The sequence below is a fragment of the Aythya ferina genome (genome assembly GCF_964211825.1).
Source record: "Aythya ferina genome assembly, chromosome: Z".
Classification (NCBI taxonomy): Eukaryota; Metazoa; Chordata; class Aves; order Anseriformes; family Anatidae; genus Aythya; species Aythya ferina.
Genome location: NC_140299.1, coordinates 66,386,200 through 66,413,193, shown reverse-complemented (window position 1 = coordinate 66,413,193; position 26,994 = coordinate 66,386,200). Strand labels below are relative to the sequence as shown.

Below are 26,994 nucleotides of genomic sequence, written 5' to 3'. Positions count from 1 at the left end.
AAGAAGGTATTAATGATATCTATGACATCCCTGGCTAAGAAGTTCCAAAAACCTCCAGTGAGTAAATGAAAGCAGCTACTCAGTTGAAAAAAAAAGTTACCTTGTCTAAACTTTCTTTCCTGTCATTTTAATTCATGCTTTCTTGTCCGCCACTCAGTGATAACAGAGAGCATTAATTACTTGGATCTATTATTTTGCATTAGGAGACAACCCAAACTTCAAATTTCTCCAGATATTATGGCATTTCATGGATCTTCTCTGAATCCCACATCTTCCTTGAAGTGCACTCTGTAGAAAAAGTTGGAAGTGCAATATGTTTAGCGCTCAAAGGCTTTGCAATAGACTGACAGGTCTGAGTCATGTCATGTTCTGCTTATGATTCACCGCAAATTTCCTGGGTAATTCTTCTTACTCTTACATATTTTAGGTTGATTTTACATCTGACTACACTATTTGCCAAATTATTTTGAATTCTAATCCTTTTTTGCAATGTTAGTCTTAGGTAAGCTCTCAAAAGTTTGATAAATCTGAAAATACAGTAACGTATGTTCTTTTCCACTGACTTTTCCACTTTCACTTCTAAAGATGTGTTTTATGCATATATTGAGCATAACTTTATTGAAACACACATTTATATGTCTGTTCTCAGTTCTGGACAGACTCCCATGAAGCCCTGCATTTATTATACATGTATCTCTCCTTTGACAATGAACAGCAGTCAATTGGACTGGAGAAGTTACAAATGAGGCAAGTTGGAATGTCCCAAGATTCCTTACTGTTAAATTGATGCTTAGATTTTAATATGATATACATTTATGACAGGGCCAACAATTTCCATTTTGTAAAACTAATCTTCATATTTTTTATAGACCCCTAAAATAATATTTTGGAACAAAATTCATGAATATGGATAGTTGACTCACAGAGCTCTGCGGGAGTGATTCTAGTTTATAGAAACAGTTCCGAATACAAAGTCAACATATGACCAAACTATCTTAATACATATATGTTTTTTTTCTTTATAACTTCTTTCAAAGTGTCTAGATTTCTCTGCTAGGCTAAGATGGTTTAGAACAGAATGGTTATAGACAGAGCGAAATTTATCATTTTAATGAATAGCATAGAATAATATATCTTGGCCCATGCTAGGAAACATTCAGGAATAATTTTCCTAGGAATAATTCTTTCAGGGTTACCACTGGTGAAGTTCAGATTTATCCCTAGCAAACCACGGAAATCATAACTGGATTTTAAACCCTTTTCTCAGTGTGATATATTTTTGATGTGGTCATGTGATGGTCCCACATAAACATCCACATACAGCATTTCTGATACAGTAGGTAAGTCTTATTTAGTTTATCTTACAAATGACATTCAGGCTTTAAGAAAGAAAATAGTAACATCTGGAGTCACCAAACTTGCCTGAGCATCTAGAAAAACATGATACATTATTATAATGAAGAGTAGAGAGTAAAAAAGAGGCCATGGTTATCTATCAGAATTTAAATGCTTTCTGTATTGCAATGTGAACAACATCATATAACTTTAGGGCACACAAATACAACCATTTTTTAAGTATTGCTGCATAAAATAGAACTAGATTTCTATTTCATCACTTTTTCCTCCAATCCATCACTGTAATTTCTTTATCAAAAATATGGAGTCATTCATGGAAAAAAGAACAGAGATAACATTAAGAAAAATGAGTTATTTAAAATGATACAAACAAGAATAATGAAAGTCAGGGATAGAAGGTATTGCTTATCATTTGGAATTGCAAGGGAAATTATCCTTTAGCATTCAGTAGAATTCTGTTTTCAGATCACAGAATCAGAGAATCACAGAATTGTCTAGGTTGGAAGAGACCTCAAGATCATTGAGTCCAACCTCTGACCTAACACTAACAGTCCTCCACTAAACCATATCCCTAAGCTCTATATCTAAACGTCTTTTAAAGACCTCCAGGGATGGTGACTCCACCACTTCCTTGGGCAGCCCGTTCCAATGTCTAACAACCCTTTCGGTAAAGAAGTTCTTCCTTACATCCAACCTAAAACTCCCCTGGTGCAGCTTTAGCCCATTCCCCATCGTCCTGTCACCAGGCACGTGGAGGAATAGACCAATCCCCACCTCGCTACAGCCTCCTTTAAGGTACCTGCGATAAGGTCACCCCTGAGCCTCCTTTTCTCCAGGCTGAACAAGCCCAGCTCCCTCAGCCGCTCCTCGTAGGACTTGTTCTCCAGGCCCCTCACCAGCTTCGTCGCCCTTCTCTGGACTCGCTCAAGCACCTCAATGTCCTTCTTGTAGTGAGGGGCCCAAAACTGAACACAGTACTCGAGGTGCGGCCTCACCAGAGCTGAGTACAGGGGGACGATCACCTCCCTAGACCTGCTGATCACACTGTTTCTTATACAAGCCAGGATGCTGTTGGCCTTCTTGGCCACCTGAGCACACTGCTGGCCATATTCAGCCAACTATCAACCAAAACTCCCAGGTCCTTCTCTGCCTGCCAGCTTTCCCACCATTCCTCTCCCAGTCTGTAGCTCTGCTTGGGGTTGTTGCACCCCAGGTGCAGGACCCGGCACTTGGCCTTGTTGAACTTCATGCAGTTGACCTCAGCCCATAGGCCCAGCCTATCCAGATCCTCCTGCAGAGCCTTCCTACCCTCAAGCAGATCAACAGATACACCTAACTTGGTGTCATATGCAAACTTGCTGAGGGTGCACTCAATGCCCTCATCCAGATCATCGATGAAGATATTAAAGAGGACCGGCCCTAGCACCGAGCCCTGGGGGACGCCACTAGTGACTGGCCTCCAACTGGATTCGAGTCCATTCACCACAACTCTTTGGGCCCGGCTATCCAGCCAGTTTCTAACCCAACGAAGCGTGCGCCAGTCCAAGCCAAGAGCAGCCAGTTTCTTGAGGAGAATGCTGTGGGAAACGGTGTCAAAAGCCTTGCTGAAGTCAAGGTAGACTACATCCACAGCCTTTCCCTCATCCACCAAGTGCGTCACTTTGTCATAGAAGGAGATCAGGTTCGTCAAGCACGACCTGCCTTTCATAAAGCCATGCTGACTGGGCCTGATTGCCTGCTTGCCCTGCAAGTGCTGCGTGATGACTCTCAAGATAATCTGCTCCATGAGCTTCCCTGGCACTGAGGTCAAACTGACAGTAGATGAACTACTTTAGTTGGAATCTTGGTTCTAGTTACAAAGTTGTACAGTACATATATATATGTATACATATATATATGTATATATATATATGTATATAGTACAGTAATAATTCTAAAAAATATAACAGCTTCCTGGAACGTTCTATAAAACATCCAGAAACCTATGCTCAGCTTCAGTTGATGAACATACTCATTGGATTTTGACTCCAGTGTAATTCCTCCTCCTTGCTTTTTTCTCCCAATCAGTAACAGTTTATATATTTTTTTTCTGCATTTCTCATTTGTTTCTGTATTTTCAATGATGGTTGGTATTCTAGAGCATACAGGTAATCAAAAACATTTCATCAGTGTCATCACTGTTTTTAGTTGTCAAAACCTTCAGAATTTTTCCAAGGATCTTACACAATTAATATGAAATAATGACTTCCTATCCTTAAAAAGCAGAAAATAAAAAGAGGGAGAAGGAGGGGGAGGGAGAGGGGCAGTGGAAGGGGAGGGGTGGGGAGGGAAGAAGAGGGGAGGATATAGCTTCATTAAGCTATAATAAAATCAATACTTGTATGTCTATATATGGAATAAAAATTGACTAACTCCTGCATTAATGTTACCTTAAAGAGTGATATGTTAACATTAAAAATTCTTCATAGTCATTTTGTACTCTCTTCTTCTACTCTTGATCTTTTGTTGGGGAATGATTTCTGGTTATAACATGCCTTAATTAATTAATTAATTAATTAATTAATTAATGCCTTAATGCCGTAATCAGCTTGCTGGTTTACCATCAAGTCAAAACACCTGTTCTTCTTCCATTTAAACTCCCTTGAGAGGACTATTTCAATTGCATAAAATAGAAACTCCAGACCTATGATACCTTACCTTGAGTTTCTCTGTGTGAAATCACTAAAGTACATTCCAGAAATATAATTACTACAGAACTAAAGCTAAAAAAATATATAGAATTTCCATAAATTATTTTAGATTTTCCTGAAGAAATGTATATTCAAAAAAGTCTGAAATTTAGTTTTACTTTGAAATGTGTTTTTCCCAAACAGAAATATCAAGCTAATTCTATAAGTGATGAAAATAATTCTTTCAAAACAGATTGAGTGGAGCACTTTTCTTTTGCTATCCTTTTTTTGTTTGGTAGGGAATGGAGAAATTAAAAGCTTTCTCTATAACACTTTGGAATCTGATAGAGATTGATAGCTTCTGCAGTGAGATGTAAGATAATGAAAGCAGACATTGAAAATCAACAGTCAAGAACTGCTCAGAAATGTTGGGACCAAAATATTTATAATAAAAATAGTGGAAATATGTTATACAATAGAGCCATTATGCAAGAATCTTCAAGTCCTTAAATATTTTAAGATATAAAAAGAAATGAATTGGTTAGAAAAAATATATATTATATTATATTACATTATATTACATTATATTATATTATATTTTGCTTATCAAATTCTCACTTATTAGATGGCTTGTCCAAAAATGGCTACGTCTACTACTAGAAATTTTCCATTAATTTCAAAAGCTTCTGAATCAAGCTCTAAATCACCTGTTCAAATCCTCTTTTCTGTGTTCATGAAAACTTGGAAATAACTACAGATATGGCCCAGCCCTGTTGTGTGTGATTCTTAGAAAAGACATTGAAGCTGTAATTAAATCTGTAAACTTTGTTTTTTCATGTTTAGAAAGAGGTAAGAGAAAATGCTAACTGATATCAAAAGCCATCAATTTCTCAATAATCTAGTGTCTGATGAATGTTTGTGTACAACAGGTAGATTTTAAACTTCAGGAATATTTTCATTTTTACATTTAGAAATCTGTCAGGTCAATTGAAGTGTGCTGATTTTTTCACCTAAACAAATTCTAAAATTCTTCTAAATTTTCATGCCATGAAATAGGTGGGCGGAATACATTTGCTATGATGTGGTCAATAAATTAACAGATATGCAAAGCACATCCCTCAAAGGGGTTCATAATCTTTCTATGTTTACAATTCTCTTACAGGTCCAGTAAATTTCTGAATATAAAGGAAGTCTTTAGAAACTGATAGGCTATTTTCAGGCAGACACTCTGCAGCATTCTACATCAGGCTAGAAGAATTATTGCAATGGATTCAGGAAAATCTAGAAAATATTTTACCCAGAACTGCATTTCACTTGAGCACTGAGTCTGAGGATCATTTCCAGAGAACTACTATCTCACTCAAGGTGGATTAACAACTAATTTCCCAAGGGGGGAATAAATAAATAAATAAATAAATAAATAAATAAATAAATTCTTAATAGGGGATCTCTGGATAGTATCTATATTCTATATTCTGCTACCTTATTTCTGAATCTGTTGCTATGGATACTGAGGTAGAAATGATTGGCCTTACTAGGTATTAACTCAGTAATTCTAAGATCTGCTTAGAAATGGGTGCATCACAGACAAACTGTGCAAATCACATAGTTCCTTTTATTTTCATATATTGGAATGAAAATATAAGATTTAAAGTCTCCAGTAAAATTCAGAGTCTCTGTGATTTCTTGGATTGTCTCTTGATGACAATAGAAAGAGTCTGGTTTAGTAATATAGAAAGTAAGCAGTGTTGATTAATGCATTTGAGTTCACTGACACTACAAGTGCAAGGGTGTCTGTGCCATCACATAGATAGATGAATGGATCAGGCAGTAATGCTCTTGAAAGTCCACTTAAATCAGTATATCTTTGGGCACTCCTAAAACAGTTGTATCAGTCTACTCTAACCATCTTCCTGTTAACTCAGTAGTCTATTCTGCATTCTTGCCTGTCTTCTGGATCACATCAGAAAAGAAGATGCAGTGGCAGGCTTACAGCTTCAGTTCCTTCTAATGACATATAGAGTCAAGAAGGCAGAACATGAAGCTTACTAGTAGAAACTCCCTAGCTAAACACCTGCTCACAAATGCAAAGTGGTGAAAAACATCATTTTCAAAAGCAGGTTTTCAAGTGTCTCTGCTTCAAGTTTCAAGTCTCTGCTGCTCTCTTCACAACAACAATTTTTCTGGTGCCACAGAAAATCATGTGAATGTGTAGTTTTTTGTTTTGTTTTGTTTTGTTGGTTTTTTTTGTTTGTTTGTTTAATAAAAAATAAAAATGATAAAGACAGAGAAGAAAAGACAAATTATGTTGGCAGTTTCAGGATAGTGCTGAGTATTGTCTGCCATTAACACAGGAAGGAATACAATTTACAAAGACCTATTTGATAGGTCTAGCATAAATTGTGCAAGTTTCTCATGTGAAACAAAATATCAAATAGGTTTCATAGGATATCTGCTTTTCTCACATACCTATCCGCTCAGACGGAGCAGGAATGAGACAAATATGAATCTAAGCAGAAAAAGCAGAAAGAAGGGGATAGGAAAACTGTGCCTTTAAGCACAATAGAGACATGAAGTTTGTATATAGATACAATAGTCAGTCTGACAAAATGGAAAGAAATGGAAAATATACCTTTAATTTCCCTAGGATATCTGTTCAACTTTGGCCACTTAAGTAAGAATTTTGATGCATTTAATATGTAACAGATTTTTGCTGGGTTGTCTTGTGGGGTTTGCACAGCTGAGAGCAGATATATGATGTCAACTGAGTGTGAGTCTGGACGTCACTGAATCTAGAACTCCATTTTCAACATCTTCCACACAATTCTGTGTGAAATTTGACAATTGCTTGCCATGATTTCCTGTGGAACATGATTTAAGACTTTCTTCAGGTCGTGCAAACTTTTCATTTCCACTGAGCACTGCAGAAATGAAATCTCAGCCAAAGGTCACAAATATTGACTGTAGGCTTGGTTTGCCAGTATACAACAAAGCACAGTTCCAGTAGATTTAGGATTTGCTCCATTATAGAACTCATCACAAGTATCTGACTTAAAATGTCAAACTAATTATCTGTTTGGAGATATGCCTCTGTAGAAATTTAAACAAGGAGATACCTTTACATGTTGCAGTTGTTTTACATTCATACTTGTAATACTACATTCACATAATAAATTTGAGTTTCAACTTTGGACTAGTGCTGTCTTTTTTTGTTGTTTTGTTTTGTTTGGTTTTGGTTTTTGATAAGATTGATAGTCTAAAACACAAGATAAATTTTACTTTTAAAACTGAAGTGAGAAAATTTTATTATAGCAAAACACATTACAGTGATGCTTGCCATAACACTGTTACTGTTAACCTTGGGTCAGAATTTTGGTTGGAGAACATTAGAAAAATAAGTACAAACTTTTTGCAGTTCACTTAAAATTTTATAAGGTATTCTACTCTGTACAGTGCAGTATACTAAGCATTTTTAACTAGTTTTCTATTCTACTATTTGGACATACAGTTTTGGTCAAAGTGCAGCATCACATGTTTGTTTTTACTTTTTAGTAATGTTGAGAATGCAAATTTTACAGCTCTCACGTAACTGTGCTGTGTAACCAATGTGGTGTATACACAACGGACTCACGATTACTCTTCTGAAACAGGATGCAAAATGTAATATCTAAACCACCAAGAACTTCTTAATGTCAGTCTGAAGCAATACAGAAAGTCAATTCAAATGTTAACTTCTTCTGTGTCTAAAATAAAAATTAATTAAAAAATAGTTTTTTGTTCCCACCATTGCAGTGAAGTTGGCTGCTTTAGACTTTACTAAGTTGCCATTCATGTCACAGAACTGTAAATGTATCCTTTGGGATATGTAGGTAATGTAGTGCTGGTGCTTTAGAGATGTCTGTCTTTGCTTAAGGCTTTTTACACATAGTATTCTTGTCTAATAGGAGTCAGAATCCCAGCTCAACACACCAGGGATGTTCAAACCCCCTAAACATGAACCAAAGTAACAGAAATCTATTTGTTCAGCTTCATTTTAGGTTTACTCAGAAAATTCTGTCACAGAAATAGAACTGGACCACTCCAATAAAATCCATTGACCACTAAGTGAATGTGAACACTTAATAATACACTGGATTATTTATATCAAGTAAATGATCAAGTTCTAACTTAAAGTAAATTGGTGAAATCTTAGTCATGCAATGTGTGAGATCTCAGTGCAATTCACTTCAGTCTGAATAAGATCTGGTAGCATCAAAGGCATGATTAACCATGTTTAGAGCAAATTTAGTAACTCTACAACCCTGCATAGTTTTAACCTCTCACAATGACATAGATTGGTGCTTCTTTATACAAAGATAAATTTTAAGCAACTTCACACCCAAAATGAAGAAAAAAAAAAAAAAAAAGTACAGAAGAAATAAGAAAGGCATTAGATAAATATGTACTTTGACCATGTTAATAAATAAATAAATGAATAAAAAGATAAATAACTTATGTGTTACTTGCCATCAGCACACATGTCTGAAAATAAGTCAGTGGCCTGATCATTTCAGAGTACTAATACAGACAGTCATTACAGTTTAGTTTACAGGAGAATTTCCATAGCACCTACTAACAGTGTGCTAAATTGGCTTCTGAAAGAATTTGAAGCTTGAAAGACATTTCAGACTTTCATCTTATGTTTTCCCTTTTATTTTCAAATAGAGCCCACTATAGATGACAAAAAAAAGATTAGTCTGAATTGATCCAGTAACCTACCTGTGTGTTATACTTTTCCTATAAACAAAATTTTAAAGTAACATGACAATTAAAATCACAACTATGAAAAAATAATTGTATCAGATTTTCTATTTTAATAACATATCTACAAGATATGAAGGTATAACTTCAGTATTTTACATACCAGAATTGAAAATGTGACAAACTGGGTGGAAATTTGGTAGGACAAACATATTCTACCTCATATATCTTGCACGTCCTATAATATTTTAAGCAGATCCAATAAAGTATCCAACCTGGCCTTGAATACCTCCAGGGATGGGGCATGTTTATTATGTAAAATGGGGAATGTTTATTATGTAAAACATGTTTAGATAGGGCTAAACGAGTAAGTCGGGGAAAAATATATTTCTATGTTCATTGTTCAAGAATTTGTGCATTTATTCTCAGACAAATCTGAGATTATTCTTTTACAGAGTGTAACAGTGATTAAATCCTATAGGACAAAGTTCTGCTGTGAGGGAACATTTTCATTACATTTTCATCTATTGTATTTCAGGGACCTTTTTCTTTGTTTCTTCAACTATCTCACACTGTCTGGAATTTAACATCCTGTCGTTTGTGCAGCACTTTTACATTATTATGTAGGAAACACCCACTCAGTATTGTTAAATCGTGAGGCCAGACAGCTTTTATAATGATCTTTTTGAGAACTTTTTGTATAAAGAATACTGCTTGAAAGACACCAATAAAACATTAATAACCTGTGTTTCCAATATGGAACAGCAGGAACATATACATTCAAACAACTCAGTTTCCATCTCTGCTAGAGTTGTAAAAGCATGAGAGCATGAGAGGTTCTGTATGTATGATTGTGTAAACTATTTACGCTAAACTATTTATTTACAGCAATACAAAATATAACACTATCTTCAGCATGAATCCTGGAATATTAAAATGTCTTCTTCCTAATAAAACCCAAGTGGCATTTATATGCCTTGCGGAATCACAAAATAATCAGAGAATAAATCACAGAATCACAGAATCACAGAATTTCTAGGTTGGAAGAGACCTCAAGATCATCGAGTTCAACCTCTGACCTAACACTAGCAGTTCCCACTAAACCATATCCCTAAGCTCTACATCTAAACGTCTTTTGAAGACTTCCAGGGATGGTGACTCCACCATTTCCCTGGGCAGCCTGGTCCAATGCCTCACAACCCTTTCAGTAAAGAAGTTCTTCCTAACATCTAACCTAAAACTCCCCCGGCACAACTTAAGCCCATTCCCCCTCGTCCTGTCACCAGGCACGTGGGAGAACAAACCAACCCCCACCTCGCTACAGCCTCCCTTGAGGTACCTATAGAGAGCGATAAGGTCGCCCCTGAGCCTCCTCTTCTCCAGACTGAACAAGCCCAGCTCCTTCAGCCTCTCCTCGTAGGACTTGTTCTCCAGGCCCCTCACCAGCTTCGTCGCCCTTCTCTGGACCCGCTCAAGCACCTCGATATCCTTCTGGTAGTGAGGGGCCCAAAACTGAACACAGTACTCGAGGTGCAGCCTCACCAGAGCTGAGTACAGGGGGACGATCACCTCCCTAGCCCTGCTGGTCACACTGTTCCTGATACAAGCCAGGATGCCGTTGGCCTTCTTGGCCACCTGAGCACACTGCTGGCTCATATTCAGCCGACTGTCCACCATCACTCCCAGGTCCTTCTCTGCCTGGCAGCTTTCCAACCATTCCTCTCCCAGCCTGTAGCTCTGCTTGGGGTTATTGCGCCCCAGGTGCAGGACCCGGCACTTGGCCTTGTTAAACTTCATGCAGTTGCCCAGCCTACCCAGATCCTCCTGCAGAGCTTTCCTACCCTCAAGCAGATCGACACACGCACCTAACTTGGTGTCATCTGCAAACTTACTGAGGGTGCACTCAATGCCCTCGTCCAGATCATCGATGAAGATATTAAAGAGGACCGGCCCCAGCACCGAGCCCTGGGGAATGCCACTAGTGACTGGCCTCCAACTGGACTTGGCTCCATTCACCACGACTCTTTGGGCCCGGCTATCCAGCCAGTTTCTAACCCAACGAAGCGTGCACCAGTCCAAGCCAAGAGCAGCCAGTTTCTTGAGGAGAATGCTGTGGGAAACGGTGTCAAAAGCCTTGCTGAAGTCAAGGTAGACTACATCCACAGCCTTTCCCTCATCCACCCAGCGTGTCACTTTGTCATAGAAGGAGATCAGGTTCATCAAGCAGGACCTGCCTTTCACAAACCCATGCTGACTGGGCCTGATCGCCTGTTTGCCCTGCAAGTGCTGTGTGATGACTCTCAGGAGGATCTGCTCCATGAGCTTCCCTGGAACTGAGGTCAAACTGACAGGCCTGTAGTTTCCCGGGTCTGCCCTCCGACCCTTCTTGTAGATGGGCGTCACATTTGCTAGCCGCCAGTCAACTGGGACCTCCCCCAATTGCCAGGACTGCTGATAAATGATGGACAGTGGCTTGGCCAGCTCCTCTGCCAGTTGTCTCAGTACCCTTGGGTGGATCCCATCTGGCCCCATCCACTTGTGCACATCCAAGTGCCGTAGCAGGTCACCAACCAGTTCTTCATGGATAGTGAGGGCCACATCCTGCTCCCCATCCCCTTCCACCAGCTCAGGGTACTGAGTATCCAGAGAACAACCGGTATTGCCACTAAAGACTGAGGCAAAGAAGGCATTGAGCACCTCCGCCTTTTCTTCATCTCTTGTAACTAAGTTTCCCCCCGCATCCAGTGAAGGATGGAGATTCTCCTTAGTCCTCCTTTTTGTGTTGATGTATTTATAAGAACATTTTTTGTTATCTTTAACGGCAGCAGCCAGATTGAGCTCCAGATGAGCTTTGGCCTTCCTAATTTTGTCCCTGCACAGCCTCGCAACATCCTTAAAGTCCTCCCTAGTGGCCTGCCCACTTTTCCAAAGATTATAAACCCTCTTTTTTCTCCTAAGCTCAAGCCACAATTCTCTGTTCAGCCAGGCTGGTCTTCTTCCCCGCCGGCTCGTCTTTGGGCACGTGGGGACAGACCGTTCCTGCGCCATTAAGATTTCCCTCTTGAAGAGCGCCCAGCCTTCCTGGACTCCTCTGCCCTTCAGAACCGCCTCCCAAGGGACTCCACCAACTAGTGTCCTGAGCAGCTCAAAGTCAGCCCTCCTAAAGTCCAATACAGCGGTTTTACTGGTCCCCTTCCTGGCCTCGCCAAGAATAGTGAACTCCACCATTTTGTGGTCACTCTGCCCAAGACAGTTCCCGACAATCACATCCTCCACCAGTCCTTCTCTGTTTGTGAAGAGAAGGTCTAGCGGGGCACCACCCCTGGTAGGTTCACTAACCAGCTGCGTCAGGAAGCTATCTTCCATGCTCTCCAGAAACCTCCTAGACTGCTTTCTCTGGGCTGTATTGTGCTTCCAGAATATGTCAGATATAAATAATAAATCTATATATTTATATAGATTGTCACTAGACAGAACTAAAATTAAATAAAACAAAAACAAAAAAAACAAACTTCTAAAGAAAAAGACTGGGTTATTCCACAAAAAATGACAAAGAAATATGTATTTCTTTACTTTCCTGAAACGAATCAGAGAGTAAATATAAACAAAATGTTTCTTACTGTAGTAAAATAAATAAATAAATATATAAATAAATAAATCTTAAAAAACTTAAAATCAATTCAGTAAGTTCTACAATTTTATATTAATCTGTAGACTTCAGAACATACTGAACGTAATTTGTACACCATGCAGACAAAGCAATATCATTGTAATCAATAAAACAGACTGAAATCCAAATGTAAAACAATACATTCCGAAGAGGTTTATTGATCAGCTGTTTTCTAAATAATTGACTTATTGAATGCCGCTATTTTGACAGGACCTTAAACAACATCCAGTTCCAACCCCCCCACCAAGGACTGGAAACCTTTCATGCGACTAGGTTGTCCTCAACCAACCTGGCCTTGAACACCTCCAAGGATGGGGCATCCACAACTTCTCTGGACAACATGGTCCAGTGCCTCACCATCATGTGAGTGCAGAATTTCTTCCTTATCTCTAATCTAAACCTACCCTCTTAGTTTCAAACAACTTGTTGTGTTTAGTATACAAGTGTTTTTGGCTGAACAAATGATAAAATAAGTAAGGATGATCCTGAACATAGTGAGTGAGGCTGGAGAGCCCATTCTATTTGTGCTGTGTTTGAGCAGTCGTGGGATAGCTGACAGTAATATGTAGTAATTAAAATGGTCAGAAAGCATAAATATAGAATAGTTGTTTGTTTTTTTTTGAATGTGGGCATCTTCGCTGATGCTCTGTTTTCTTTCCTCTACGCCTTGCTAGGTCAGTAACAAGGAAGCTAAATGATGAGACATCCTAGCGTTGAACATGTTTCCCTGAAACTGTTGCACCAGTAAGAGGGTGCTGGACCTTGGGTACAGAACAGCCACCTTAAAAGGGTCTGAGACAAAGGTTGTAACTAGGATATGATATAAGCTGATATATGAGGACATGAGTATAAGCTGCACTGAGAGTACTAAGAAGAATTTTGGTCCTCCAGTTAGAAATGTAATGTGTCATAACCCCTTTTATTTCTTCTTATTTCTACCTTTTTATTCCCTCCTCTTACCTTTGAGGAGGAAGGAGCTGAAAACACTGTTTGTCATTCCCAGGAAAATATTCACCCATTGCTATTATGCGGTGAGTATGCACTGCCTGTTTAGTTTATTTGCTATTGTATAGACTGAAAATTTTGCATCTGGTTAGTTGTGTACACCATAAAATAGTGACAAACTTGATGGACTCACAAGAAAAGGGAGACAAGGGGACAAACAAGGGAGGGAAGGGGCAAACACAAACAACAAAAACAAGACAACAAGAAAGAAAGAAAGAAAGAAAGAAAGAAAGAAAGAAAGAAAGAAAGAAAGAAAGAAAGAAAGAAAGAAAGAAAGAAAGAAAGAAAGAAAGAAAGAAAGAAAGAAAGAAAGAAAGAGAGGGAGGGAGGGAGGGAGGGAGGGAGGGAGGGAGGGAGGGAGGGAGGGAGGGAGGGAGGGAGGGAGGGAGGAAGGAAGGAAGGAAGGAAGGAAGGAAGGAAGGAAGGAAGGAAGGAAGGAAGGAAGGAAGGAAGGAAGGAAGGAAGGAAGGAAGGAAGGAAGGAAGGAGGGAAGGAAGGAAGGAAGGAAGGAAGGAAGGAAGGAAGGAAGGAAGGAAGGAAGGAAGGAAGGAAGGAAGGAAGGAAGGAAGGAAGGAAGGAAGGAAGGAAGGAAGGAAGGAAGGAAGGAAGGAAGGAAGGAAGGAGGGAAGGAAGGAAGGAGGGAAGGAGGGAAGGAAGGAAGGAAGGAAGGAAGGAAGGAAGGAAGGAAGGAAGGAAGGAAGGAAGGAAGGAAGGAAGGAAGGAAGGAAGGAAGGAAGGGAGGGAGGGAGGGAGGGAGGGAGGGAGGGAGGGAGGGAGGGAGGGAGGGAGGGAGGGAGGGAGGGAGGGAGGGAGGGAGGGAGGGAGGGAGGAAGGAAGGAAGGAAGGAAGGAAGGAAGGAAGGAAGGAAGGAAGGAAGGAAGGAAGGAAGGAAGGAAGGAAGGAAGGAAGGAAGGAAGGAAGGAAGGAAGGAAGGAAGGAAGGAAGGAAGGAAGGAAGGAAGGAAGGAAGGAAGAAAAAAAAATAGAAAGTACCCTATTACTTAAGACTGTTTCTCTTTTTCCATACAGTAAGAGCTTCTTGAACAACAATCATGAATCCATGAGGTCAGGTGAGAGGTGGCATGGGCTGCCCAGTGCTGTGCAGGTTCCCTCCCTCCCTGAGCATCCCCAGAGCGGATGCTGCTGGTATCAGACACCTTCCCAGCACCCTCCTCACCTGATTATCCCCTTATGCTATGGTCTAGTGCTGCAAGAGTTTATTTTGATTGCACATCAAAGACCTAGTTTTGCAGTCAATTCAGGCATGAAATAAAAGATTGTGGAGCATCATTCATTTTAACCGTGTTGCTGGGTTTTTGTGTGATGCATTTCTTCTTGAAACCAAGTGATCTGACTCCCATAGCCAAGAATCCCTTAAACATATGAGACAAACTGTTAGCAAGAAAAGTTTCCATATAGGAGAAGAAAGAAGTTTGGAGGTTAGAATACATATATATGTATATACTTGCCTATCCTAATACATATACCTACTACTATACTTACATATATTATATGTATATATTTATATATATATATATATGCATCTAAAGTTAAAACTATGGTTATGGTTAAAAACTAAGTTATATGGTTATATGGTTAAAACTAAGTTATAAACATTGTTTACGGCTAAAAAAAAATAAGTTTTTTAAACAACAAGACAAGAATATGCATTATTTTTGTATTCTTATTTTGTTCTTTTTCTGCACATTCTACACAGGACCTATCATCAGTTACATGGGAAAACAACATTTTCCTAAAATTACCAACTGTTTCTTTAAAAGAATCATGTTGCATACATTTTATATAAGCAAAAGAAGATAAGAATAATAAGCAGTGGGAGTTTGCTTTACTTACTTATATTGACAAGAGGGTCCAGATGAGATGTAATGTTTGTTTTGTAGTGCGATCCTGTGAAGGCTTTCCTGCGGAAGTGTGCAAAGTCTGTGAAAATATTAACTCCTGTCTCTCTCATGCGTTTAGACATACCTACAGCACCTGTTCCTCTGCCTTTTTCCTCGCTTTTCCAAGTCCCTCCCTTCTCCTATTTTTTACTAAGCATACTCTCCAAAGTATTGTTTCAGTACTTCCTTACCTACTATTTTCTCCTTTTGTTTCATTACATACTTAATTACTTCTAGTTCCAAATCCTTTCAACATTCTATTCTAATCCCATATATTAAGACAGAACAAAAATAGTGTCATGCAGAAGTAGTGAGAGTACCTTACACTCTACACACAAATGCAAAGTGATCTGATTTGATGGTTTCAAAGGAACTTGTTTCTTCACAGGTTGGTTGAATTTAAACTATAAATATAAATAAAAGAAAGAGTAAGATTAAAGATAACTTGAAGATTAAAGATCGAAGATAAATGAGGTAACTTCAAAATAGAATTTCTTAATAAGCTGAAAGTAAGTACTCTTTCAGAGAAAAAAGACCTGCTTCAGTGTCACACTGGTTTAATACTATGAAACACGAAGTGTCAGCAAGACGCTACCACTTGTATTTTCAAAACTTACTTTCTTCTGAATTCTTTTTTGTTTATTTGTTTGTTTGATACTTCTTACAGCTACCATCCAGCTCTTTTCATTTTTATCACATTTTGTTTTCCCTTCAACATTCAGCTTATGCTCGCCTTTCCTCTTCCCACAAAATCAGTGTGGATACAGAATCTGCATGGAAGTAATTCCTTTCCTCTAAGCTATTTTCTGCCAACAGCAGAGGACATAGGGTAGAAATATTCACTGCCCATTGAATCCTGCTAATCCTGTCCATACTTATTTTTCCCATACACATTCTTTTTTTCTTTTCCTTTTTTCTCTTTTTTTCTTTTTTTTCCTTTCACATTATGTGCTCTTTGTCTTAGAAAATGCATACATGAGTTGTTGGGGCTAGCTGGATTAATGAAAAAATAGCTAGGTGCTTGCCTCCTGCTGAGGCTTTGCAGAAGGGAAATGGACACTTGACTCATTAGTCCCTTCCTTTTTCTAAATAGAAACTGAAAAAATCAGAAATTTTTGTAATCAAGGCCCCCAAAGTACCCCTACACAACTAGTGCACTAGGTCTGGAAAGAGGAGATTGTGTGAGTAACAATAAAGACCTAGAAAAGAGCTAACAAAAAGTTGGCCCAGCCACATCAGAGCCAGTGCCAAAAAAAAAAAAAAAAAAAAAAAAGGCAAGAATGATTTTAGTAACTGGGCACTTCTCACCGAGAGATGTTGAGGCACCTGCTTGTCATCCAGATAATCTCTCCAGACCAGAGAGATTTGCTGCCTGAGAGATTTACTGAGGGTCTCCTCTATTCCCTCATCCAAATCATCAGTTAAGACATCAAAGAGGATGGGCCTCAACACTGACCTTGGGGAACACAATTGTGACTCTTTGCCTGCTAGATTTCAATACATTCACCACCACTATGGCTATCCAGCCATTTTTTAACCCAGGAAAGAGTATACCTGTCCAAACCACTGGCTGTCAGTTTCTCCACCAGAAAACAATGAGAAACTGTGTCAATGGCTTTGCTGAAGTCTAGGTAGACTATATCAACAACCTTTCCTCATCCACTAGGCAGTTTTTCCTGGTCATAGAAGATTAGGTTGGTCAGTCAGGACTCATGAACCCATGTTAACTGGACCTGATCCCCAAGTTGTCCCACATATGTTGTGCAATTGCATTCAAGATGACCTGTTCCATCACATTTACTGGCACCAAGCTCAGGCTGACAGGTCTGTAGAAGACAGGGTCCTCCTGACCCGTTCTTGTAGAGGGGTGTCAAATTATCAAGTCTCCTGTTGTCTAGGACTTCTCCAGATTGCCATGACCACTGATAGATGATGGAAAGAGGCTCATCAGTCACATCAGCCAACTCCCTCAGCACCCTCAGGTGATCCCATCTGGCCTCATGTACTTGTGACTGTCCAGATGGAGCAACAGGTCTCTGTCTCCACCTGAACTGTAGGGGGTTTATTCTGCTCCCTGTCCCAGACTTCCAGGTTGTGAGGCTGAGTACCCTGAGAATAAGTGGTCTGGCTAGTAAAGACAGGTGTAAAGAAGGCATTAAGAACTTCGGCCTTTTCCTTACACCCACTAGTCATGTTTCCCCCTGCATTGCGGATGCCTCGTTCCTGAAAATATTCAAGACCAGGTTGGACAACACCCTGGGCAACCTGATCTAGTGAGTGGCAACCCTGCCGTGGAAGGGGAGTTGGACGATCAGGGGCACAAATTGTGTTTGCCTCTGTCCTTCCATTAGCATGGATCAACATTAACAAGCAGACTCAACAGATCGATGCATGCCTCTGAGACTTGTGCCAGCAGAAGAACTTTGGATTTCTTGATCACAAGAAGGTCTACATGACACCAGGCCTGCTGGCACTGCATGGGATGTACCTCTCTCAGAGATGGAAAAGGATTTTTGCCCAGGAGTTAGCAGGGCTGATAGATAGGGCTTTAAACTAGAGATGAAAGGGGAAAGGGATAAAAACAGGCCTGCTGGTGATAAGCTATGGGATGACATGCCAGAAACAGAGGGAAAGTGTGCTAGTGAGGTCCTTCGGTCAGCTCCACAAGGTGCTGCGTACAAAGAGATGCAGTTGAAGTGCTTCTACACTAATGCATGCAGCATAAAGAATAAACTAGAGGAGCTAGAAGTCTTGGCTCAGTCCCAGAGCTATGATATCAGCGGCATAATTGAAATCTGGTGGGATGAGTCCTGTGACTGCTGAGTTTCAATAGACAGTTACAGGCTCTTCAGGAGGGCTGGGCAGGGCAGGTGAAATGGGGGAGGGGGGAGGGGGAAAGGGGAGGGAGAGAGTGCTGCTGTATGTAAAGGAGGGGCTGGACTGTGTGGAGCTTGCAGTTGGTAATGGCAAAGTTGAGAGTCTCTGGGTAAGGATTAGGGTACAAACAAACAAAATGTATGTCATCATTGGAAATCTATTGCAAACCACCCGGCCAGGATGACAACACCGATGAATTTTTCTTTGAGGAACTAAGATCAAGATTAATACCTCAGGATCAATTGCTCTTGCCCTTATGGGGGACTTCACTTTGACAGGAGTTAACTGGCAATATCACAAGCCAACACAAACAGGTCCAGGAGGTTCTTAAAACAACTTCTTGGTGTAGGTGCTAAGGGACGCAACTAGGAAAGGTGCCCTCCTAGATCTGTTGCTTGAGAACAGAGAGGGTCTTTTGGGGGACATGGAAATTGGCGGCCATTTGGGTCATAGTGACAAGGAAGCAGTTGAGTTTAAAATTTTTGGTGACAGGATGAAAAGTGCCACCAAAACTTCAGCCCTGGATATGGGGAGAGCAGACTTCAGGCTGCTCAGGGAACTAGTTAGTAAGGTCCCCTGGGAAACTGCTTTTGAAGGCATCAACACCCATCAGTGCTGGTCAGTCGATAAGCACTGCCTCCTAAAAGCACTGCATCAGGCAATTCCAAAATATCAGAAGTCAAGCGAGCTGGGTAGAAGGCTGGCTTGGCTGATCAGGGATCTTCTTCTGGAGCTTAGGCATAAAAAGTGTATAGCTGCTGGAAGCAGCGTCAGGCAACATGGAAGGTCTACAGGGATGTTGTTCACCTTTGTAGGGAGAAAATTCATGTGGCCAAAGCCCAATTAGAGATGAAGCTGGCCAGGTCTGTAGGAGACAATAAAAAAGTCTTTTTTACATATGTGAACAGAAAAAGGAGGACCACAGAAAACATAGGTCATTTCCTTGCATTTTGATTAGCTGGCAATGTATAACTAGTCTGTTTATAAAATGCCGTCCTCTCCTCTTATTATATCTGGAAGTCAGTTCAAAATTAAGATCTTCAAATTTTCCATTGTTCATCTCATCCTGTAAACAGTTTAGATATGGTGAAACATGGGAGTGAGTGTTTTAATGACTTTCTTTATGTCATGAATTGGAATTAAATGTTGCTTTTGAATTTGTATGCATCCATACAGTACATTTCTTATGTATATAATTCACTGATGGACATTGTATCTGAGCGGTGCAATGCAGATCTCATCTACTACACTATAATACCTCTAATAGTGAACAGTGAAAGAAGGCATATACGAAACAGAGCTAACATGGAAAACAAACAAATAAATGAAACATGAACCTTCCATTGAGATACATTTTTGCTATCAGAGGTTTAAGGATATTATAAGTTGGAAGTTATCTTCAGACCATTTCCTTGGAAAAATTATGGATGGTTCTATCCTTAATTAATTTGGCTTCTGTATTTTGAAGTTATTTTATGCTTTTGGACTCTGTGCAGTGGCTACCTCAGTTTATTTCAACGTTGTGTGAAGAGCTTCTTCATTGAAGACCAGAAGAAGAAGCAAATTTTTACACTCTCACAGAAGGGAAATGAATAGACTGTGAACCTGATCAAAAATCTTGTTCTCTCTTTGTATCTCAGCTATTGATTCTAACTCTGAACTTAGCAGCTGAAACATATGTATCTGTATATTTAGAATACTTCTGTATCTGAAGTATCAGCAGCACTTAAAGTGCCATAACTCCTGCAAATATCAAAATGTAATAGAAACTTTAAAAAGTAAATTTTTAGTACCAAATTCCTTGTGTCATTCTGCTGAAATCAGTGAAGTAACATAAGAGAAGAACTCACTCCATGATTTTTAAAATACTAGCTAGCACAAATTAATTGCACACCAAAGGTTTTTAAACCATGTTAGGTAAGCTATGCAGTCAAGGCTAATCTTATTACTGTGACTTGGTAACATTAGGACTATATTACAGAGAATTTAATTCTGCTCCTATATGCCTGATTCAGATGTCCATTGCCTTCATTTTCTGCCTTACAGAAGTGCACTGTAAGCTAAAAACACGCACTCTTGCACCTGTCACTTGAATTAACTCTTGATTTCATAGTGCAGTTTTGATCATAGAAAATAAATACAATCAATAAGAAACACACAGGTTTTATCCTCAATGCACCCTGCCTTAGCTGTCTGCCTTACCCCAGACTGTGTATGGGAACAGATGTGAAATGCAGGAATGATTAATAAAAACAAACACTCCACCACTACAAGACATGGATGAAAAAAAGAAAAAGAAAAGAAAAACAGCAGTCAGCCAATACAAATTTACATTCCAATACATTCATAAAATTGGAACTGAAAGGGAAACAGTAATGGCATAACATAAAATAAATCTTTATTTTGAGGTATAATGGGGCAGAAGTCACTAATGAAGAAGGAAAATATGACTTAGTTATAGAAAGGCTGATGACAACACTATCAATTCCAAATTCCTATGGCAGCATGAAGTCAGAAAGGTATATATTCAATACAAAGAACATCTCTTGTATTTGTTTTTGATATTAAATTCATCCACTGTTTTTATTTTTTTTGTGTGTTTGTTTGTTATTTGTTTTTTGGTGATTGCTTTTCCAGTATACCATATATATCCACATATATAGCACTAATAGATGATAGAATCATAGAATAATAGAATGGCTTGGGTTAGAAGGCATTATAAAGATCCAACTACCCTACTGTAAGACGAGTCATTGGGGAAGAAGACTGACATGGCTGAACAGGGAACTATTGGTGAGTATCTGGGAGAAAAAGAGAGTTTATGTCCAGTGGAAGTAGGGACAAGCAACTTGGGAGAGCACAAGGAAGTCGCCAGCATATGCAGAGAGAAAAGCAGAAAGGCTAAAGCCCGGTATGAGATCAACCTGACCACTGTGGAAAAAAATAACAAAAAATGTTCTTATATTATCAGTAATAAGAAGGCCAAGGAGAATCTGCAGCCGTTACTAGACACAAGGGGGAACATGACTGGTGTATGAATTTTGTACTTAGGTATGAATTTTATTTATTTAATCACTGTTACACTCTGTAAAAGAATAATCTCAGATTTATCTGAGAATAAATGCACAAATTCTTGAACAATGAACATAGAAATATGTTTTTCCCCGACTTACTCGTTTAGCCTTATCTAAACACGTTTTGCCACTGAGGTGAAACTGCAGAGACCTGTATAAAGAGCAAGAATCTATTCAGGTTATTTCATAACATTTTGGTTGTTTCTATGGCTTTAAACTATGCCCCTTGGTGTTACGCAGGAGCAGTAGGAGTGCTCTACACACAGCTCCATTTGAAATGGTGTAGTGAGTACTGGCTCCCTGTGCCTTCCTCTACTGACTGGCAGATCTGTTGAAGAGATCTGTTTCTCACTTTGCCTGTTTCTCAGTACTTAGAGTCAATGGCTTGTACAGATATTTACAGGTTGTCCAAGATTCCTTATATTCCATAAAGCATCTCGTACTCTCATCTTATGCACAGTTCTCTTCTGCTCTCTGACTTTAAAAGCCATGAATAGAACTCTTAACAAGATGTATCCATTATATAAATTTATGATACAACTGTCCTTTATGACATTAGCCAAAGAGGTATGCAAAGTAAGATTAGTTACCTATAGCAATTAAAAAAAAAAAAATAACTCCAATGAGAAACTATTAAAATCTAAAACAATCTTTCAAATACATTCCTAAACGACTATGTTTGTTCAATATGTGTACACACAAAAGAAACTGTTTTAGTTTCCGTTTCTTCTCAGGGCAGTTCTAAAAGTAAAAGACTACAAACAAGTTTGATTAACAGAGGCTACTTAGATTATTAAATTCTTCTATTTTTCACTAACAACTACACATTTTCAGAAAATCTCCATCCCATAGTCACCTCTGGTTTGTAACAGCTTTTGAATATATTCCTTTGAAAACCTAATACTCAACAACAAATGAAGTTAAGTATTTGACTGCAGGAGCACAGCCCATGACCTCCAGTTAAATGTTACTTACTGTAGCACAGCACCCAGGAGGATATGAAGTAGTACTTGCACAGCCTGTGTGCTTGTACAGACCACTTTAAAAGTATCTCCTAGAGCTCAGAACTTCCTGTGTTAGACCTTGAAACATAAAAAAGAGAGCTGTGCATATCAAGCTTTATTCTTTTTAGTCAGTGAGGTACCCATTACAATTTACAACATTGTTTTTGTTCAAAACTAAAGCAGCAATAAGCTTTCTAAGAAAACACAGTTGCCATTCCCCAAACTTTCATCCTGCAGCTAACGGTGTGGTACTAAAGTACTTTACTAAAGTAAAGTAAAGGTGTATTGGGTTTGTGTGGTAAGGTTTTGGTAAGTGATTCTGCAGGGCTGGCCTCTGTGAGAAGACTCTGGAAGCTACCTGAAATGAAAAACTGTGTTATCTTCTTTTCTTGATCTAAAGTATGTCAATCCTTTATGTTTCTCTCAAAGTGCAAACAATAATCTGAAGGCTAACTTATCTGAAAGAAGTCCTTTCTAGCCTTTCTCCTGAAGCTAGGTCTTCTTCCATTTAGCATAGACTGGCTAAGCATTTGGTCATTGGTCAAGAGTGAGGATACCAGAGTTTTGTGGTTCCCTTGGCATTTGGCCAGTGGTGGGATGGCATACTTTCAAGACATGCTTTGAGGACTCTCAGTATTTTACATTATTAATTAGTTTAAAATATAGACCATTTCCAGCATGGGTGTGTTCCACAATTGTTTCAGCTGTTGAACAGGTGTAAATTGAGCTGTTATTGAAGTGGACCATTATTTGCTCCTTTGGCTGTGTGGGTTTCAGTGGGCTCACTCCTAGTTTCTGGTTTTGAGGTTTCAATCATCACTTTTAGAAGAACAGAACTGATTCCTGCAAACTGCTATCTATCTTTAATTCTATTGCCTGGAATGTGAGTCATGGACACTTACTATGAAGATACAAATCTCCAAATTAAGAATAGTCATTTGTATAATTTTTACTAGATCAATCTGATACATTATGAGAGGCAGACAAGAGTACTATGTGCATTTAAATAGAACATTTTCCAGAATCTTTAAATATTTTATAAATAATCTGAAATGCAAATTTTTTATCCTCATCACATTAAAAAAAAAAAAAAAAAAAAAAAAAGGCAATGGGACTGAATTACAGCTGAGAGGTTCCAGAGTGTAATGTTCACTCCTTATGGAGTGAATATTACACAGTGAGTCTCTTTTTTTTCTCCTTTTCTCATTTGGCTGATAGAACATTACCATTTCTGGCATGCACACCAGATGGGCAGTAGGAAATAAATGGATAAATAAAATCTCAAATGTCTGGAGCCTTTAAATTGATTACTATGTTAGTTAAACTTAAATACCAAATGACTAATTCACATGTGCACATTCAACTAAGCAGAATTTATTTTATTTAAAGGTCTGACATATAATCAAGTTTTGTTTGTCATACCCTTTCATGCCCAGCTATTTTACACACAATCTAGCTTTAAATAACACATACAGCTGGTAAAAACAAGTCTGTGGTAATAACAGAGTTACCTTGTATTCCTTTTCAATTCAGAAATAGTTCACACTACCTGAATGATTAGTAAGTTTGCTGGAATATTAAATATCACATGGAAAATATCTGTTCTGATAACATTCATAGTAAGATTAATTCCAGATCATTTCCTGCTGTGTGGTATAGTGCAACAGAGGCAGATTTATCTTGTGAATGTTCATGTAAAAGGATGAAATAAACCCCTGGACCCCCAAAAAAAAGTACCTCTTTTTTTCATTTTTTAAAACCTTCTGAGCTTAGATCTGTATTTTCTATCACATGGGTACAAACATCCTCTTCTACACTGAGAGAAAAGTTATTTTGCATCAACTAGCAAGCCTGACCAGCTGCAATGCTGCAACAAGCACCTTGGTTCATGGTTGATTTGCTGTTGAGAGGAGCAGGGATACAGGGCCTCAACCTTGACTCTCATTAAGCAACACAATGATGCATTGTCCTGTGGTATAACCCATTGTAATCCATGACCAACAGAAATATTTTTTCATCTACAACAGTATCAGAAGAGACAACATTGAGAAGCTTTTTGTATTTGGGTGTCGTCACTGGAGCCTACCTCCTTGCAGCACCCATGTTGGCAGTAGTCATAGTAGTCGGAAGACCCTGTACAAACCTGTTTCTTCATCATCCAGTGCAACAGCTGCAGCGTGCTATGCACTCAGCTTACTCTGAGGTTTACAGGCACTTCAGGGTCTCAGACCTTCCAGGGTTATCAACCCGTTAACATCATTATTTCTCTTTCCTGGAGGGAAACATAAGGTTATATATAAGCAATCAGAAGATAAATTCTGTTCTGAGAGATATCATAGCAGCATGGCTGTTTGAAGACATGCCAGCCTCCAAAATAATTTTCTTATTAGTACTTTTTTTCATGCAGTATCCTATACTTGACGTGAGCACTGTAAACAGTTCTCAAAGTGGTTATATTAAAAACTATTCTTACACTTGTTTTAAGGAATCTTTTCATTCATAAACAACATATATAAGTCAAACATTAAAATATTCTTTTCTATGTGGCCGATTTCTTCTGTGGTTTGTTTCTTTTTCCCTATACAGTCAAAATAGAAAATAACTTTTTTTTTCTAAACCTTAACTTGTCACCATTATTTTTCTTTTCTTTCCAAATACATTTTTTTCTCATTTATTCATGCACTAAAAATAGTTACTTTACACCTTTTATTCTCCTGTGTTTGCAACAGAGAGAAAATTTATAGTTTAATACTCTATGGCCATACAGATGTCCGTATAATTTTGCTCCCTTGAACACATTTCCCACTTATTTAAAATAAAAAGCAGGACCAAAACCATTAGCCTCAAAGGCCACAAGGATACATTTACCTTGCTGGTTAGTCTACATCTTTTTATTATTATTATTTTTCAAAATGACAAATATTCAGCTATGAATACCTGAGTTTGGTTGTACATTAATCTCAGGAAGTATAAATCCTTCCTTTTTGACAACACAAGAGGAAACAAACAAACAAACAAAAAAAAAAAAAAAAAAAAAAAAAAAAAAAAAAGTGTGAATACTGAAGCTCTAAATTTCAAGGTTTATTTTAGCTGAAGCAAGTTGACCATGATTCATCTGTCTTGACAAAATACTGGGAGAGAGAGAGGAAGAAGCATCTCATAGCAGGAAGGTTTAAAAGTTTAATAGCAGGCTATCATTCTGTTTTTGAAGTTCTTCTGCCTAACACAAATTTGTATTACAGACATTCTTGCCTCTTTTCCACAAGAATGATCTTACCTCCCTTTGCCTCTTTATTTTTTCCTCTATCCTCCTACACTCCATCCCTCCTCACCCATCCCCAACCCCTTATTTGTTATGAATTCTTGCTTCTTCTTGCTTCTATTTGTCGAATTTTCTCAGGTGCTTTTTTTTTTTTTTCCTCCTGACCTGTTTGTAGCCATCATTACTAATAACACATTCCTTCTAGACTGTGCATAGATGCAAGTTTTTAATTGTAGTTCTGGCTTTCCTAGTCTTTGGCAGCTAGTCTCCATAAAATTACAAAAGTTCTGGAAGCTCCACAATTGGCAAGAGCTGCTGTGTGTGCTTTGGTTTGCTATGGGTTTCCGCCCTTCTACAACAGGCAGAGAAGGTGCCAGAGACAATTTTCATTGCCCATTCCTAACGTATTTAAACAGATCAGCAGGAAGATGTAAAGACTGCCCATCTCTGAGTTATAGGTCTGCTTTGCTGTCTGTAGCTTTGGAAAATGTTCTGCTTAATTTCAGTTAATATAATACTGAAACCTCAGAAAAGCCAAGTGTCAGGAAAAAGTAGAGGTGGGAGGAAGAGAAAAGAGAGATGGATTGCTCTAAGTCAACTTTTTTCTCTCTTCATCTGTATGAGGAAAAAATGCCTCTAATGTGACTCTAAGCATCATTAGCTCTGAGAACACCTGCACACAGAGACCTCAACTCCAGGTGAAGAAGAGCATAAGGACCCTGTCCGTCACAGGAAGGCATCACAGCACTTCCTGTTCCTGCCCACAGTGAGCCTGGTGAGTTTATTGAGCTTGGCATTGATAAAAGGAGTGCTTGCCCCTTTCAAGATGGATGGGACAGGATAGTCAAGATTATTATGTTAAGAAACAAGCCTGAAATATTTTCCTTTTATTTTAACCCTTGTTGCTAAATTCACACCATTTAACTCTGAGATTAAGTAAATAAGTTACTTAGCTAAATGATTTTGCCATTTTTTTGTTTTCTTTACTGGAGTGTTTTCTTTTACTTTCTTTTTAGTATCACATCACAAAGTATATTTTAAGCAAGTAACAACATATGGATTACTATCAGTGAACATGTAGATCCACTCTGCATTGGAGCCTTATTGTTAAATAGACTTCTTCATACTCCAAACAGTAATATTGAATTAAGTTGTAAAATAATAAATATATTTTTCTAGGGAAAAGTGGGAGATTTTCAAATTTTATGGAAATAAATTTTCCATAAAATTTCCCCTTGGGTATGAGGCTAGTATCTTCTGAAGTTCTCAGAAACACTCGTGCAGATTAGGTCTATTAAGTTTATTTGAAATTCTGTACCAAAGTACAGACCAAAGTTTCTTTTAAAAGAAAAATAATTCACATTTTGACTCAGATGATAGGGAACAGGGAAAAAAAAAAAATAACTTTATAAGAACTTAAGTCAAGACAAACACTTG

General features: G+C 38.6%; 1 long non-coding RNA gene across 2 annotated transcripts in view; it reads right to left on the bottom strand.

The window, feature by feature from the left end:
* The window catches only part of LOC311427661, a 55,841-nt gene that overhangs the window by 15,840 nt on the left and 13,007 nt on the right, over window positions 1-26,994 (bottom strand). For both annotated transcript variants that reach the window (XR_014687465.1, XR_014687466.1), the window contains 2 exons: window positions 24,439-24,567; window positions 101-288 (listed from right to left, as the gene is read on the bottom strand). This is a non-coding gene — a long non-coding RNA (uncharacterized lncRNA). The remainder of the gene's footprint in view (window positions 1-100; window positions 289-24,438; window positions 24,568-26,994) is intronic.